Consider the following 15,917-nt stretch of genomic DNA (forward strand, 5'->3'; position numbering starts at 1 on the left):
AAAATAAGGTGATAAGCAAAAAGGACCGGGAGGCGGATCAGTCCGGCGATGACGACAACACTCAGTTGGAGTTGAGTTCGAGCCGTGCTTATGGGACTGATCCAGTAGGGTTCGAGTTTGGTGCTGCTACTACTGGGCCTGAGGCTCCCACGATAGGGGTTCCAGAGACTGTCGATACACAGGTTGCTGCTGCCACACTGGGTATTTCTGAGGCACGACCTCCACCACCACCTCCGGCCACACAAGGCCCTCCTTCGGGGTTTGCCACTGCCACTGCGACAGCCGAACCTGCTGATCCAGAGCTGGGGTTGCTGCACTTCAGTCCTGCTAACTACAGCCAGATTGCAGTCAAAGCGGTGCGGACCGAAAGGCAAGTAGACAAAATCTTGCAATAATTCAGGCCAAAAGTGGTGAGAATAGTGCAGCAGCTGGTTACTGAGGCAACCACAGAGATCCGTGCAGAGTTTGAGAAAAATCACGAGGTGTATCAGGCTAGACTAGACAGCTTTGAGGCGAGATTGTTGACACGAGAGCAGACCACACCCGGTGGAGAGTCTAGTTCATTGAGGAGTGAGTTGGAGAAGCTGAAAAAAGAGCTTGAGACACTCAAGGTGCAAGGGATGGTAGCCGCACCAGTACCAGCACCACGTGCCATTTTTCCTACCATGTTTAAGGTGCTGGATCTGCTGGAGTCTGACGAGGAGGCGGAGGATGCCGGACCTTTTAGTCGTGATACGGGAAAGAGGGTCCGTGAGTCATCTGAGGACCCAGAGGAGTTGTCCTTGAGATTACAGAAGACAGAAAAGAAGGAACTGCAGCATGCGATCTTTCAATCTTTAGTTGAGCCGCAGCGCCACAGGAGAGTCCTCAAGTCAACCGCCGGATGCGGCGGGCCAGTCATGAGGTGCTCACAGCACCAAGGTACCATTTTTTTCCCTCGTTCTTATAATTGAAGCACTGAGACAGTGCTTGATTCTTTATTTGGGGGTGGGACTATTATAGTAGGGTAGTGTAAATATGTGTTTAGGAACCCCCTCGGCTTTTCTTTGCCAGAGTTCTTTTCCTGAGGGGGGTTTATTTTGTTGAAACTGGCATGTTTAGGGTGTTTCTTAGGTTGAGTAGAATAATTTTGACTTAATTGGTGTTACTGTGTAATTGTTGGCATGTGTTGTGGTTTGTTGAGAATTTTGGACACCCTCATAAATTTTGAAAAATTCATACTTAGAACAGTTATTATTTGACATGATTGATTCTTTATATGACATTGTGATTATTGGGGTATTGTGTGTGATGAATGACTACTTAGGAGGCCACAAGTGCAAAAATGACTGTCCCTATGCCGATGTGTGTGTGAGTTGCTAGTTTAATTCTGTTTACGCATGTATAATCTAGAACTTTCCTGGTTAGTCTTGTTTGAAACCCGAAAGTTAGTTTGGTTGTGAAATGATCTTAGGCTTTCTTTGTGTGAATAAGTCACTGTGCCTAAATAAGCCTCTCCAAAAGTTGAAAATATCACTAGTTTCCCTTTTTGACCTTTTTCTTGGCTAGCCGAATGAAACCTCACCCGTTGTGAAATTTACCCATCTTTGCAACCGTTCCCTCGTTGATGCTACTAGATAGACGAGGCAAAGCGCCTAAGTTGGGGGTGAATTAAAAGTGAAGTAGATGTTGAGAACAAATGTTTGGGGTGGTGGAGTTTGCTAGTGGAGAGCCGATGTGGTAGTTGCATATAATATATATATATATATATATATATATAAATAAAATAAAAAATCATCAAATCAGAAAATTGAAACACAAAAAGAGTTGCTAGTTGGATAGGGATAAAACCACATCGAGGTTGAAAACGTGAAAGAAGATAAAGGGGTTGGAAAGAAAAGAGGTGAATCAAGGTAAAGAGGTGTAGCTTCAAGGAGGGTGAGCCATTAAAACCCAAAAAGTATCCTACCCGTCCCTAAGCCTACATTACAAGCCGAAACAAGTCCTAATGTGATCACAACCGAACGAGCCTAGGATGAGAACGTAGAAAATAAGGGCAAGCCTATGGTATTTGCATGTGTAGATATGAATTCTTTGTGAGTGTGAGTGTTTTTCTCTTCTCTTTCATCTTCGTCCCATTCTTGTTGTATATATGTGTATTGGGACATTCTTTGGTCTATGTGAGGGCATAAGGATGAGAATTGAGCAAAATAAAGTGACCGCCGAAAGTAGCGTTTGTGTGCATCATAATATGCTCGATAACGTAATGTCATGTATTGAAGCTTCATTGTTAGTCATAACGTTCTTGAGTTGTGTATATTGCTTTGAATTAGAAAATTGGGTTGGTCCTTTGAAGAAAAACATGCATGCCGGTGGTTCAGAGTCAAAACCAATGTAGACACTGTTATTCTATAATATCTAGGTGTTAGATTGAGTCATTGTTTTGTATGGCTTGCTCGAGGACAAGCAAAGACTTTAAGTTGGGGGTGTTGATGTGGCGTGAATTTACGCCACAATCGATGCTTTTTGACTATAAGTTTTACTTGTTTTTAAGCAAATCTATGTGATTTTACGTGTTTTTTAGTGTTTTTCAGGTGAAGGAACAAATTTGACATGACAACAGTTGAAGTGCAGAACCAGGTCATAAATGCAGTTTACGGTCCGTATTCTACAATACGGGCCGTATTCCATGGTCGTGTTTAACGAAAACAGAACCAGAAAGGCATGTTCAGAAGATGGTGATTTACGAGCTCAGTTTACGGACCGTATTTCAGTTTACGGTCCGTATTCCATCACGTATTTAACCAGTTGAGCATCTGGCAGAAAGTCGAAGTGTTGGATGTTGAAATACGACCAGGCAGTTTACGGACCGTAAAACACTTTACGGTCTATATTTCAAAAAAAGGAATTTGCGCACAACTGATGGACGACTGGGTCGTAAACTGACTTTACTGTCCGTAAATCACTTTACGGACCGTATTTCGGAACGACGGGACTAAAGTGCAAATCTGTAACTTTTGTATTTCCAAAACCTATAAATAGTCATTGTAGGGTTTTTAATAGACATCAGTTATTATATTTTTCTCTCTTGACTTAGAATATCAAATGCTCTCTAGTTTTTGAAGATTTCAAACATCAATTCAAGTATTATCAATTCATCTTTCATTCCAAAGTAAGCAATTATGAATTCTTCAATTTCTTATTTCTTGTTCTTTGTCATGAGTAGCTAAATTCCCTTACTAGAGTTGTGAACCCAATGATGGGTGTTTTGTGATTGGGTTTTGTGAATGATATACACATAATGGATTATTAGGGTTTAGTTATTCTTCATTCTTCATTCATAATTAATGGTTGCAAACATTGATTAAAGCCATAAACCTTAATTTATTTGGGAAAATAATTAGGGTTGGTAAGAATAACTAACAAGGACTCAAAGCTTTAAACTTTGTTTAATAAATTCACTTAGGAATAAGATGAATTTACTTGGCATGATTAATCGTTCTTCGTGGTCACTTTCTTATATTTGGGAAAATCAAAGAAAGACATAATCTTTATTTATTGGGAATAGTAGAGATTCACATAGAGATTAAGTGCATTTATATACTGGTCCATTATAAGTATATCAAGATCAATACCCATGATCATACACCCTATCTAGCGGGGACACAACCTTAGTTTCTTTTACCATAAATTTCCATCAAAGCAATAGTTTAACAATTAGTTATAGAAAAAAAACCAACTTTTACCAAAATCATCGGATTAAGACATTAGACCTAGAACTTAGCATCTACAACTTTAGTCACCTTTTCACACCATATTCCCTGTGGGATTCGACCCTAACCTTGTTGGGTTACTATATTTGACAACGTCCGCGTTATACCATTAATAGGTGTAATTTGAGCGTATCAGAAACGCCTATAGTAACCAGCCAGACCCAACAAACGATGAATATCTGAAATAGAGATAGGTCTGGGCCTACTTTTGACAGCCTCAATCTTAGTGTTATCAACTCGAATACCCTCTATGGAAATAATATGGCCTAAGAATACCACAGATTTGAGCCAAAATTCACACTTCGAAAAATTTTGCAAATAGCTCACGGTCCTTAAATGTCTGCAATACTACTCTGAGGTGCTGGCATGACCTGACTGTCTGCGGGAGTATACTAAAATATCATCGGTGAAGACGATCACGAAAAGGTCGAGATACGGTTTAAACACTCTATTCATAAGATCCATGAAGGATGTTGGCGTATTCGTCAACCCAAAAGACATGACATAAAACTCATAGTGTCCATATCTGGTCCTGAAAGCTGTCTTAGGAATATCTTTTTCCTTGACCTCATGCTGATGGTAACAAGATCTGAGGTCTATCTTAGAATAAAACTGTGCACCCTGAAGTTAGTCAAATAAGTCATCTAATTTAGGAACAGGATATCTATTCCTGATAGTGACTTTATTAAGCTTGCGATAGTCTGTACACATACGCATGGGACCATCTTTCTTTCGCACGAATAGAACTGGTGCGCCCCATGGATAAAACTGGAGCGGATGAATCCCTTATCTAGGAGGTCTTTTAACTGAGCCTTAAGTTCAATGAGTTCTGCTGGAGCCATTCTATATGGCGTGTGTTTATGCTGAAGAAGTACCATGCCGATGGTACTTATATTATTCGTTAGGATTCCATATTACCTGATGAGAATTTGACCTATGAGGAGGAGCCTATTGTAATTTTGGATAGGCAGGTTCGAAAGTTGAGGTGCAAGGAGATTGCTTTTGTGAAGGTGCAATGGAAGCATCGTCCTGTTGAGTAATCAACTTGGGACACTGTGTCTGATATGTATAGCCGATATCCCTAATTGTTCGCTGATTCAGGTACTTTCCAGTTTCTTTCCCTTCTTCGCTCGAGGACGAGCGATTGTTTAATTAGTATGTCATGTAACGACCTGCTTGGTCGTTATGTCTTTTCGACACTTTTGACCCTTCCCCAACCTTGTTTAGCTCACTTTTGATAAGAGAGGACCATTGACAGGCTTCCTGAGGTGTTCGATGTTGATTTGGATGACTTTTTGGGAAAAATTGGCTTTAAGCAAAAAAGAGTTGGCTCAAAGTTGACTTTTGTGAAAACGGGCCTTTTTGGAAAATTCATCGATTTCAAGAGGTCCAGATTGTTATTTAGAATTTTTATGCAAATCTGGTGCGGGTCCAAATGCACTCGGGTGCAATTTAAGACTTGGGTTGGAAGTTAAAATTGAGGTATCGGGGGTTGACTTGGTCAACATGACCTCCATTGGGAATTCCGAGGCAATGAGTGCCTTCTTAGCGTGTTTTTATATGTGTTTGTGCATGTGGCTAGTGAGCTGATGGCCTCGGTATTAGTCGAAATTTCGGATTGAGATTGATATTATTTTTAGGGGAATCTAGCGCTGGTGTCTGCTTTGGAGGCACCCTTGCCACCCCAGCGGTACCGTCGTAGCGGTTGGATGGACTGCCACAGTGGCTAAGAGCATTTGAAGGCCTATCGTCACGAAATAGTATCGGTCTTGATTATTTCATTAATTGTGTATTAAAAGCCCGTAGTCCCTCATCTATTACTATTCCGAAATCTGAGCTATTGGGAGCAAATCTAGGGTATTCTTGGAGAAGATTCATGGTGGTAGGTTCTTCTAATCCCTTACTATTCCATTATCCCTAATCATCTTAGAATCCCTTTATCTTGATAGTTCATTAAGTGATTGAAAATTGAAAGTAGGTTTAATGAGTTATTCTTTCTAGGCTTCTAAATCATGATATGTTGGTTGGGTTAGCTTCTTTAAGCACTGAATTGATGATTAGAATACCTCATTTCATAACTAATTTATGGAATTGGAAGTTAGAGTTTATACCTAAATTTAGGATTTTGCCTAGAATCCGGAATTGAGTGAATTGTTGATTATTCTAGCTTGCTATTGATGGGAATTGATCACCTAGAGGTTTAATTTCATGTTGGGACCTTTGGATTCCTAATTTCAGCCTTCTAGTTCATAAGCCTTGTTGCATAGGTTGGGGATTTGGGTCATGAATATGAGTAGGGTCTGTTTAATGTTCTTCTTGATTCTAATTCCATGATTCTCATATGCCTAGACTTTCTTGATCTCCAGGCTCACTGGAAAGGAAAGGCTAAGGTGAAATTATTGGTGATATTTCTTTTCGGCCTTGCAGGTAGGTTCCAATTTACCCTCTGGTGAGACTTCATTTAGCAAAGCATATATTTTGACGATATTGTCGGAGAAAGAATTTAAACCTTCGGGTATGAAGTTGGGTTGGATATTGTCTTAGATTGGGCCCTGTTGTGTGATTGGGGTTAACCACCCCATTGTGTTGTGACTTGCCTTGTTCTATTGTTATTGGCTTGATGCCACGTGAAGATAGTAGATTTGGAGACTATTGATGTATCTTGATCATGATATAGTAGTATCTTACTTGTTGACGTTTGATACAAGGATAGTGTTCTATATGGCTTATTGTGTAGCATTTTTATGATATTATTGGTGTACCCATGCATGGTACTTGTGATGTTGCTCTGATTATTGACATTGAACTTATATATTGCATGCATTCTCATCCTTCATAATATACTGTTGACACATTGATGATACTTGAGGAAACGCTATGATAAGCTGGGCTCAGTTAGATGAGAGTGACCTAAGGACCGATATCTGATGGTTGTCCCAGAATCAAAGTTATACGTAGCAATTGCTGAGTTTTTGCCAGAATCGCGAGGTAGCGGATGCCAAGGTTGTTGCCGGAGCCGTGAGGTACATGGACTTCGTGGGTCCCCTCTGGGTTGTGCTACCGAGATGTGATGTTCCATCATCGGAGTACATGTGTACACCGCATTGCATTGCATTCACTTTCCATACATTATTGCATTGCATTACACTATGGCTTCTATTGTGATATTCATGGGATGTATGTTACACCTCGGAAAAAAAAATTCCGTTGGTACGTAAGTGAACGAACTAGTGATAAGTATAAGTGCATGAGGTCCATGAGCAAGAAACGACGTTTGATGACCTTAGGCGAGATTTCGAAGGTATCCAATGTGAGATGAGAAAGTTGGCTAAGTTAAGATGAGATATAAGGTGAGCAATGCATGTGCATGGACGTGGGTGATTAAAATGAGAAGTCTAAGAGATATGAAAAGTTGCAGATTGAAATCTGCCCAGTGGTCGTAAAGCGAAAAATACGGACCGTAAATTGGTATACGGTCCGTAAACTGGCAGTCATAAATTATCATGCAAGACTTCGACTTTCTGCCCAGTTGAGAAATGGTAAAATACGACCAGGAGGACGGACCGTAAAGTGATTTACGGCCCGTAAACCATGGTCGTAAATCACCATGCATGCAGCCAAAGTTTCTGGTTCTGGAAATGGTTAAAGACGACCACGAGGGATGGTCCGTAAAGTGGAATACGGACCGTAAACCTCCATGGACGACAACTGTTCACCCAGCACAGATTTTTGCAATTCATTAAATAAGGGAACCAACACTTGTTTTATTTCATTACAACATTACACCACTTCTCTCTAAAACCTCTCTCTACATTTATTATACAAGTTTTCAAGGATACTTGAGGATCAACAACATAAAACAAGGTGAATCAAGAGTAAGAACATCATCAAAGATGATCTAGGTTAAGAAATCCAAATGGAGAAAAACTAGGGTTTTGCTCAAAGTGGGGTATTATTAACCAAAGATTGTTCCTACAACTTCTAAGGTAAGATTCATGATTTTTACATGATGTTTAAGGTATTGAAGAGTTGGAATACATGGATTGTAGAAAATATGGTCAAGTAGGTCATGAATGATGAATAGTGACATTTTGAGGAATAGTTTGAGTTGAATCATGGATGTTGTTGTGTTGTGATATGAATGTGTTATAAATGGTACTAAGATCATGAACTAGACACTTTAGACGAATGGACGAAGTTGGATGTTATGACCATGAATATGGGTGAGTTAGAGGCAAATTAAGGAATCTAGATAATGTGGATAATGTGAATGACTAATGACCATTTTTATGATATTAATGAAGGTATAGACGCTAGCATTGGAAGGAAACGTGCAAGTGCAGAATAGTCCGACGAAAAGGTATGTAAGGCTAACCCTTCTTTCATAAGGCAGGCCATGGTAGGGCCAGGTAGATTTTGATGTTATTATAGGTAATTGAATAAAGTAACGATTAAGAATAAATATCCTCTCCCAAGGATTGATGACTTGTTTGATCAATTGCAAGGCGCCAAATGATTTTCAAAGATTGATTTGAGGTCCGGGTATCATCAAGTGAGAGTTAGGGAGAACGATATCCCTAAGACAGCCTTCAGAACGGGATATGGTCATTTTGAATTCCGGTGATGTCATTTGGGCTAACTAATGCGCCAGCGGTATTTATGATTTGATGAATAATGTGTTCAGGTCTTTTCTGGACTTATTTGTAATCGTATTTATCGATGACATCTTGGTGTATTCTAGATCCGAGGCAGAACATGCGGATTATTTGCGTATTTTCCTTGGAGTTCTTCGAACTCGAGAATTATTTGCAAAGTTTTCCAAATGTGAGTTCTGGTTGAACTCAGTGGCATTATTAGGGCATATTGTGGCAGCCGATGGTATTCGAGTTGATAGTCAAAAGATTGAGGCCGTGAAAACTTGGCCAAGACCCACAATTCCTACAGAGGTTCGTAGCTTTCTGGGCTTAGCAGGTTATTACAGGAGATTCGTTGAAGGTTTTTCCTCTATTTCTGCACCACTCACAAAGTTGACACAGAAATCAGCCAAGTTTCAATGGACAGATGCTTGCGAACGTAGTTTCCAAGAGTTAAAGGGTCGATTGACTTCTGCCCCAGTTCTGACACTTCCAGAGGGATTGGAAGGATACGTTGTTTATTGCGATGCTTCAGGTGTTGGGCTAGGCTGTGTGTTGATGCAACATGGCAAAGTGATTGCGTATGCTTCGAGGCAATTGCGGAGACATGAGCAGAATTATCCTACCCATGACTTAGAATTGGCCGTGGTGGTCCATGCATTAAAGATATGGAGACATCACTTATATGGTGTCCACGTGGATATTTACACAGAGCATAAGAGTCTTCAATACATCTTCAAGCAGAAAGAGTTGAATTTGCGGCAACGACGATGGCTAGAGTTGCTAAAAGACTATGATGTTGACATCCTGTACCACCCCGGAAAGGCAAATGTTGTGACTGATGCTCTTAACCGTAGGTCGATGGGAAGTCTAAGTGATGTACGACCAGAAAATAAAGAGATGGCCCGCGAGCTTCAACAGTTAGCTAGCCTAGGAGTCCGAGTAGTGGACTCAGGTAGCGGCGGAGCTACTATTCAGAATTCAGCAGTTTCATCGTTGGTAGCGGAAGTAAAAGAGCGACAATATGAGGATCCCATGCTAATGCAGTACAAAGATACAGTCCCTCAGAAAGAGGAGTCATCGTTTGATATTTCAGGAGACGGAGTTCTCCGATGCCGAGGCAGATTATGTGTCCCTGATGTGGCAGGTCTGCGCCACCAGATTTTGAGAGAAGCTCATTGTTCTCGCTACTCCGTTCACCCCGGAGCGACGAAGATGTATCATGATCTTAAGTCTATATATTGGTGGAACGAGATGAAGAAAGATATAGCGGAATTCGTAGCTCAGTGTCCTAATTGTCAACAAGTGAAAATCGAGCACCAAAAGCCGGGTGGATTATTGCAAGCTATAGAAATCCCAACGTGGAAGTGGGAAGTGATTAACATGGACTTCATTTCAGGCTTACCCTGTTCTCGATGTAAGTATGATTCCATATGGGTGATTGTGGATAGACTCACCAAGTCAGCTCATTTCTTACCGGTCAGGACGACCTATGAGGCAGAAGATTATGCGAAGCTTTATCTTAAAGAGATAGTAAAACTCCATGGCGTCCCGGTATCTATTATCTCCGACAGAGGGACTCAATTTACAGCTAAGTTTTGGAGGTCTTTCCAAGAGGGTTTAGGGACCCGAGTTAGCCTTAGCACGACATTTCATCCCCAGACCGATGGACAAGCTGAACGTACTATTCAGACTCTTGAGGATATGTTACGAGCATGTATGATAGATTTTGGAGGGAATTGGGATGATCATTTGCCACTTATTGAATTTGCTTACAATAATAGTTATCATTCCAGCATTCAAATGGCACCATATGAATCTTTATATGGGCGAAAGTGTAGATCCCCAATTGGGTGGTTTGAAACCGGAGAAACTAAATTGATAGGGCCAGACTTGGTCCAGCAAGCTATTAAGAAAGTCAAGCTTATACAAGATCGGTTGTTAGCAGCCCAAAGTCGTCAGAAGTCCTATGCGGATAATCGTCGAAGAGACTTGGAGTTCAAAGTGAAGGATTGGGTATTCTTGAAAGTTTCGCCAATGAAAGGCGTTATGAGATTTGGCAAAAAGGGGAAGCTTAGTCCCCGGTATATTGGACCATATGAGATTGTGTGCAAAGTAGGCAAAATGGCCTATGAGTTAGATCTACCTCCGGAATTGGAGTCAGTCCATCCAGTATTTCATGTCTCGATGCTTCGAAAATGTGTTGGAGATCCCACTAGGATCGTCCCAGTAAATGATGTGCAAGTGACAGAGAAATTAACTTATGAAGAGGTACCCATTGCCATATTAGGCAGGCAAGTACGGAGGCTTAGAAACAAAGAGGTGGCCTCGGTTAAGGTTCTATGGAGAAGCAGTAAACGAGAGGAGATGACATGCGAAGCAGAAGAAAGTATGCGATCCAAATACCCACATTTATTTCAGCCCTTGGAAGAAGCCCAAGATGACACGTCGAGATCATAAGGTATGTATATTTTCCTTTTATGCCTTTGAGTCATGTGTGGCCAAAATTTTATGTTGGTATGTTGTGGCCCTGTGTGGCATCGATATTATGGGTTGTTGTGGCAGGATGGTGGCGCCATATTATAAGGGAAACTATGGCGAAATTTTTGAAGAATTCCCGAGCAATTTAACATTCGGGGACGAATGTTCTTAAGGGGGGAAGAATGTTACACCTCGGAAAAAAAAAATTCCGTTGGTACGTAAGTGAACGAACTAGTGATAAGTATAAGTGCATGAGGTCCATGAGCAAGAAACGACGTTTGATGACCTTAGGCGAGATTTCGAAGGTATCCGATGTGAGATGAGAAAGTTGGCTAAGTTAAGATGAGATATAAGGTGAGCAATACATGTGCATGGACGTGGGTGATTAAAATGAGAAGTCTAAGAGATATGAAAAGTTGCAGATTGAAATCTGCCCAGTGGTCGTAAAGCGCAAAATACGGACCGTAAATTGGTATATGGTCCGTAAACTGGCAGTCGTAAATTACCATGCAAGACTTCGACTTTCTGCCCAGTTGAGAAATGGTAAAATACGACCAGGAGGATGGACCGTAAAGTGATTTACGGCCCGTAAACCATGGTCGTAAATCACCATGCATGCAGCCAAAGTTTCTGGTTCGGGAAATGGTTAAAGACGACCACGAGGGATGGTCCGTAAAGTGGAATACGGACCGTAAACCTCCATGGACGACCACTGTTCACACAGCACAGAGTTTTGCAATTCATTAAATAAGGGAACCAACACTTGTTTTATTTCATTACAACATTACACCACTTCTCTCTAAAACCTCTCTCTACATTTATTATACAAGTTTTCAAGGATACTTGAGGATCAACAACATAAAACAAGGTGAATCAAGAGTAAGAACATCATGAAAGATCATCTAGGTCAAGAAATCTAAATGGAAAAAAATTAGGGTTTTGCTCAAAGTGGAGTATTATTAACCAAAGCTTGTTCCTACAACTTCTAAGGTAAGATTCATGATTTTTACATGATGTTTAAGGTATTGAAGAGTTGGAATACATGGATTGTAGAAAATATGGTCAAGTAGGTCATGAATGATGAATAGTGACATTTGGAGGAATAGTTTGAGTTGAATCATGGATGTTGTTGTGTTGTGATATGAATGTGTTATAAATGGTACTAAGATCATGAACTAGACACTTTAGACGAATGGATGAATTTTGATGTTATGACCATGAATATGGGTGAATTAGAGGCAAATTAAGGAATCTAGATAATGTGGATAATGTGAATGACTAATGGCCATTTTTAGGATATTAATGAAGGTATAGACGCTAGCATTGGAAGGAAACGTGCAAGTGTAGAATAGTCCGACGAAAAGGTATGTAAGGCTAACCCTTCTTTCATAAGGCATGGTTCCTTAGTCAAACTCTTAAATCCTCTATATGAGTATGCTGTATTCAAATGATTGACATTCCGAGCTCATAAGCTCACGATCCTCGATATGTACTACGATTGTACTACTCACCCCATGTGACGAGTAAGCATAAGATATAGATGTAGCGAAAGTGATGATAATAATAATGATGTTAAAAGGTGCCTACGGGCTAGCATGCTTATATGTGCCTATGAAGGGCTATAATTAAACCCCGAGCCTATGGTGCCGGGTAGAGTAAATGATTATATATATGTATGTATGTATACGATTACGAAACGCACGCACACCTCTGCAGATGGTACGGATAACCCTGAAGCCTTGGTAGGGCCAGGTATGAGTAACCTTGAGCCTTGGTTGGCCAAGTATGTATGAAACACCGATCCTATGAGGTCGGGTATGCTATGTAAATTCTATGTAAATGCTATGTATATGAAATGACTATGTATATATTATGAATATGAATGTGATAAGACTATGTATAAGAATACGAATAAGGACATGTATACGAATATGAGCACAAGTATGGTACGAGTACTATTATGGAATACGGATGATGACGTAGGTGTACAAATACGTATGAAAAATGGAAAGTACTACGAAAGGCGGGTAAGTGCTATGACGATGATATTATTGTCTCCCCCCTCCTATGCTATTTCACATGTTGTTCATGATGCTTATTTATTGATGTTGCTCATGCTTTACATACTCAGTACATTCTTCGTACTGACGTCCTTTTGTTTGTGGACGCAGCGTCATGCCCGCAGGTGCACAGGGAGACAGACTTGATCCATAGCTGCCTATTCAGAGATTACATAGAGAGCTCCATTTCCTTCGGAGCCATATCTTTTGGGTACTCATTCCTTTGTGTATATAATTATGGGCATAGCGGGGTCCTGTCCCGCTAATGTGATATGTTATACTCTTAGAGGCTCGTATACATATGTGTGTGTGTGGGGAGATGTGTTTGGCCTTGTCGGCCTATGTTTTGTATATCATTTTGTCGGCCACGTTGGCCCATTTACATTGATGTGGCATATATGCCTATGATAATATAAATGTGCTGTTGTCCAAATGGGACTAGTTGTCGAATGAATGGAAATGCATGTATAATTATGTGGCTCACCTAGATGTAAGCATAAGAGTAAGCTAAGAGGGTGCCCGAGTGGGCTAGCACCGGGTGCTCGTCGCGGCCCCGAGTCGGGTCGTGACAAAAGTGGTATCAGAGCAGTTCAGTCCTAGGGTGTGTCTATGAGCCGTGTCTAGTAGAGTCTTGGTTATGGGTGTGTTGCGCGCCACACTTATAAACAAGAAGCTGCGGACATTTTAGGAATGAATGACCTTCTTTCTTCATAAGAATCGTGCGATAGAGCTATGATGTAAGAAATTCTTGTTCCTTAATCGTGTGTTGTTTATTTCAGATATGCCTAAAAAAAAAAAGGCTACGGCAGCCCAAAAGGGTAAGACGGTGGCAGAAAAGCGGGCTGAAAGAGCACTGCCACCGGTAGTAGAGAAAAGTGAGTCCCAAAGTTCGGGTCGATCTCAGTCCTCCCAGACAGTGCCTATTACTGAGGAGCATGAGGGAGCCTCAGCCCCAGCTCCAGCACCTCCACCGAATACTTCTGGCCAAGATGTGAAAGAGGCTATTACTTTATTGAATCAATTGGTTGCGGCCCAGGCTCAGAGGCACAGTTCAGGGTATGGTGATAGGGTTGTTAGTGCAAGAGCCCGTGATTTCATTAATTTAAACCCTCCGGAATTCTTTGGGTCAAAGCCGGAGGAGGATCCTCAGAATTTCATCGATGGTATGCTAAGGACACTCCGATTGATACATGCTTCAGACACCGAGTCGGTAGAGCTAGCGTCATTTAGATTGAGAGATGTCTCGATCCAGTGGTATAAAGTATGGATGGTTTCACGGGGAGTCAATGCACCTCCCCCGGTATGGCAAGAGTTTGTTGATGCTTTTCTCCGTCATTATATGCCTCCAGAAGTTCGACGAGCAAGGGCCGATAAATTCTTGAACTTGAGGCAAGGAAGCATGAGTGCCCTAGAGTATAGCCTCCGTTTTAACTCCTTGGCCAGGTACGCTTCGGCCATGGTAATAGATATGGGCGACAGGGTACACCGATTTGTAAAGGGCCTAGGGCCCCATCTGATGGACAAATGCTTGACTGCGACCCTTCAGGACGGTATGGATATTGCACGCATTCAGGCACATGCTCAGAACTTAGAGGAAAGCCTACAGCAGTGGAGAAGTGAACGTGAACAGGATAAGGGACATAGCAAGAGGGCCAGCTCTTCGGGCCCAATAAGTGAGTCCAGAGGCGGACACAGGCAACAGTTCCCTAGACATTCGGGCTATTCTATGACCAGTGCACCTCCATAGTTTTCAGGCCAAAGCCTTGATAGATCTACTCATCCCGGGCCGAGTCAGAGTTATTCGGGGTCCCAGTTTAGAGGTGATTCAGGCCAGTCAAGGCCACCTATACCACGATATTCCCAGTGTGGGAAGTCGCATTGGGGTCAATTCCGATTGGGTTCAGATGTTTTCTATTCATGTGGTCGACCAGGCCATATTATGCGTGATTGCCCCTCAGTACATGGTAGAGGTAGGACCCAGCCATCAGGGTCGGTAGCCGGATCTTCGGCATCTGTACGCCCTACGGGGCCAGGTTCACATGCGCCAGTGGGCCATGGTAGAGGTAGAGGCAGCGCTCCCAGTACTATTGGTCCTCAACACCGTATTTATGCTTTGGCTGGACGCCAAGATCTTGAGTCTTCTCCTGACGTGGTCACAGGTATATTATCGGTATTCTCTCATGATGTATAAGCCTTGATTGATCCGGGCTCCACATTATCATATGTTACTCCTTATATTGCGGGTCAATTTATAGTTGAGCTGGAGTTGATCAAACCTTTTGAGGTGTCCATACCCGTGGGTGAATCGGTAATAGCTAGCCGAGTATATAGGGATTGTATAGTCACGATTTGTGACCGTTATACAATGATTGATTTGCGTGAGCTAGAAATGGTAGATTTTGATGTTGTTATGGGCATGGATTGGTTGGCGCAAAATACGGACCGTAAATTGGTATACTAAATTGATAGGGCCAGACTTGGTCCAGCAAGCTATTGAGAAAGTCAAGCTTATACAAGATCGGTTGTTAGCAGCCCAAAGTCGTCAGAAGTCCTATGCGGATAATCGTCGAAGAGACTTGGAGTTCAAAGTGAAGGATTGGGTATTCTTGAAAGTTTCGCCCAGTGGTCGTAAAGCGCAAAATACGGACCGTAAATTGGTATACGGTTCGTAAACTGGCAGTCGTAAATTACCATGCAAGACTTCGACTTTCTGCCCAGTTGAGAAATGGTAAAATACGACCAGGAGGACGGACCGTAAAGTGATTTACGGCCCGTAAACCATGGTCGTAAATCACCATGCATGCAGCCAAAGTTTCTGGTTCGGGAAATGGTTAAAGACGACCACAAGGGACGGTCCGTAAAGTGGAATACGGACCGTAAACCTCCATGGACGACCACTGTTCACCCAGTACAGAGTTTTGCAATTCATTAAATAAGGGAACCAACACTTGTTTTATTTCATTACAACATTACACCACTTCTCTCTTAAA

The sequence above is a fragment of the Lycium barbarum genome, chromosome 1 (assembly GCF_019175385.1).
Source record: "Lycium barbarum isolate Lr01 chromosome 1, ASM1917538v2, whole genome shotgun sequence".
Taxonomy (NCBI): domain Eukaryota; kingdom Viridiplantae; phylum Streptophyta; class Magnoliopsida; order Solanales; family Solanaceae; genus Lycium; species Lycium barbarum.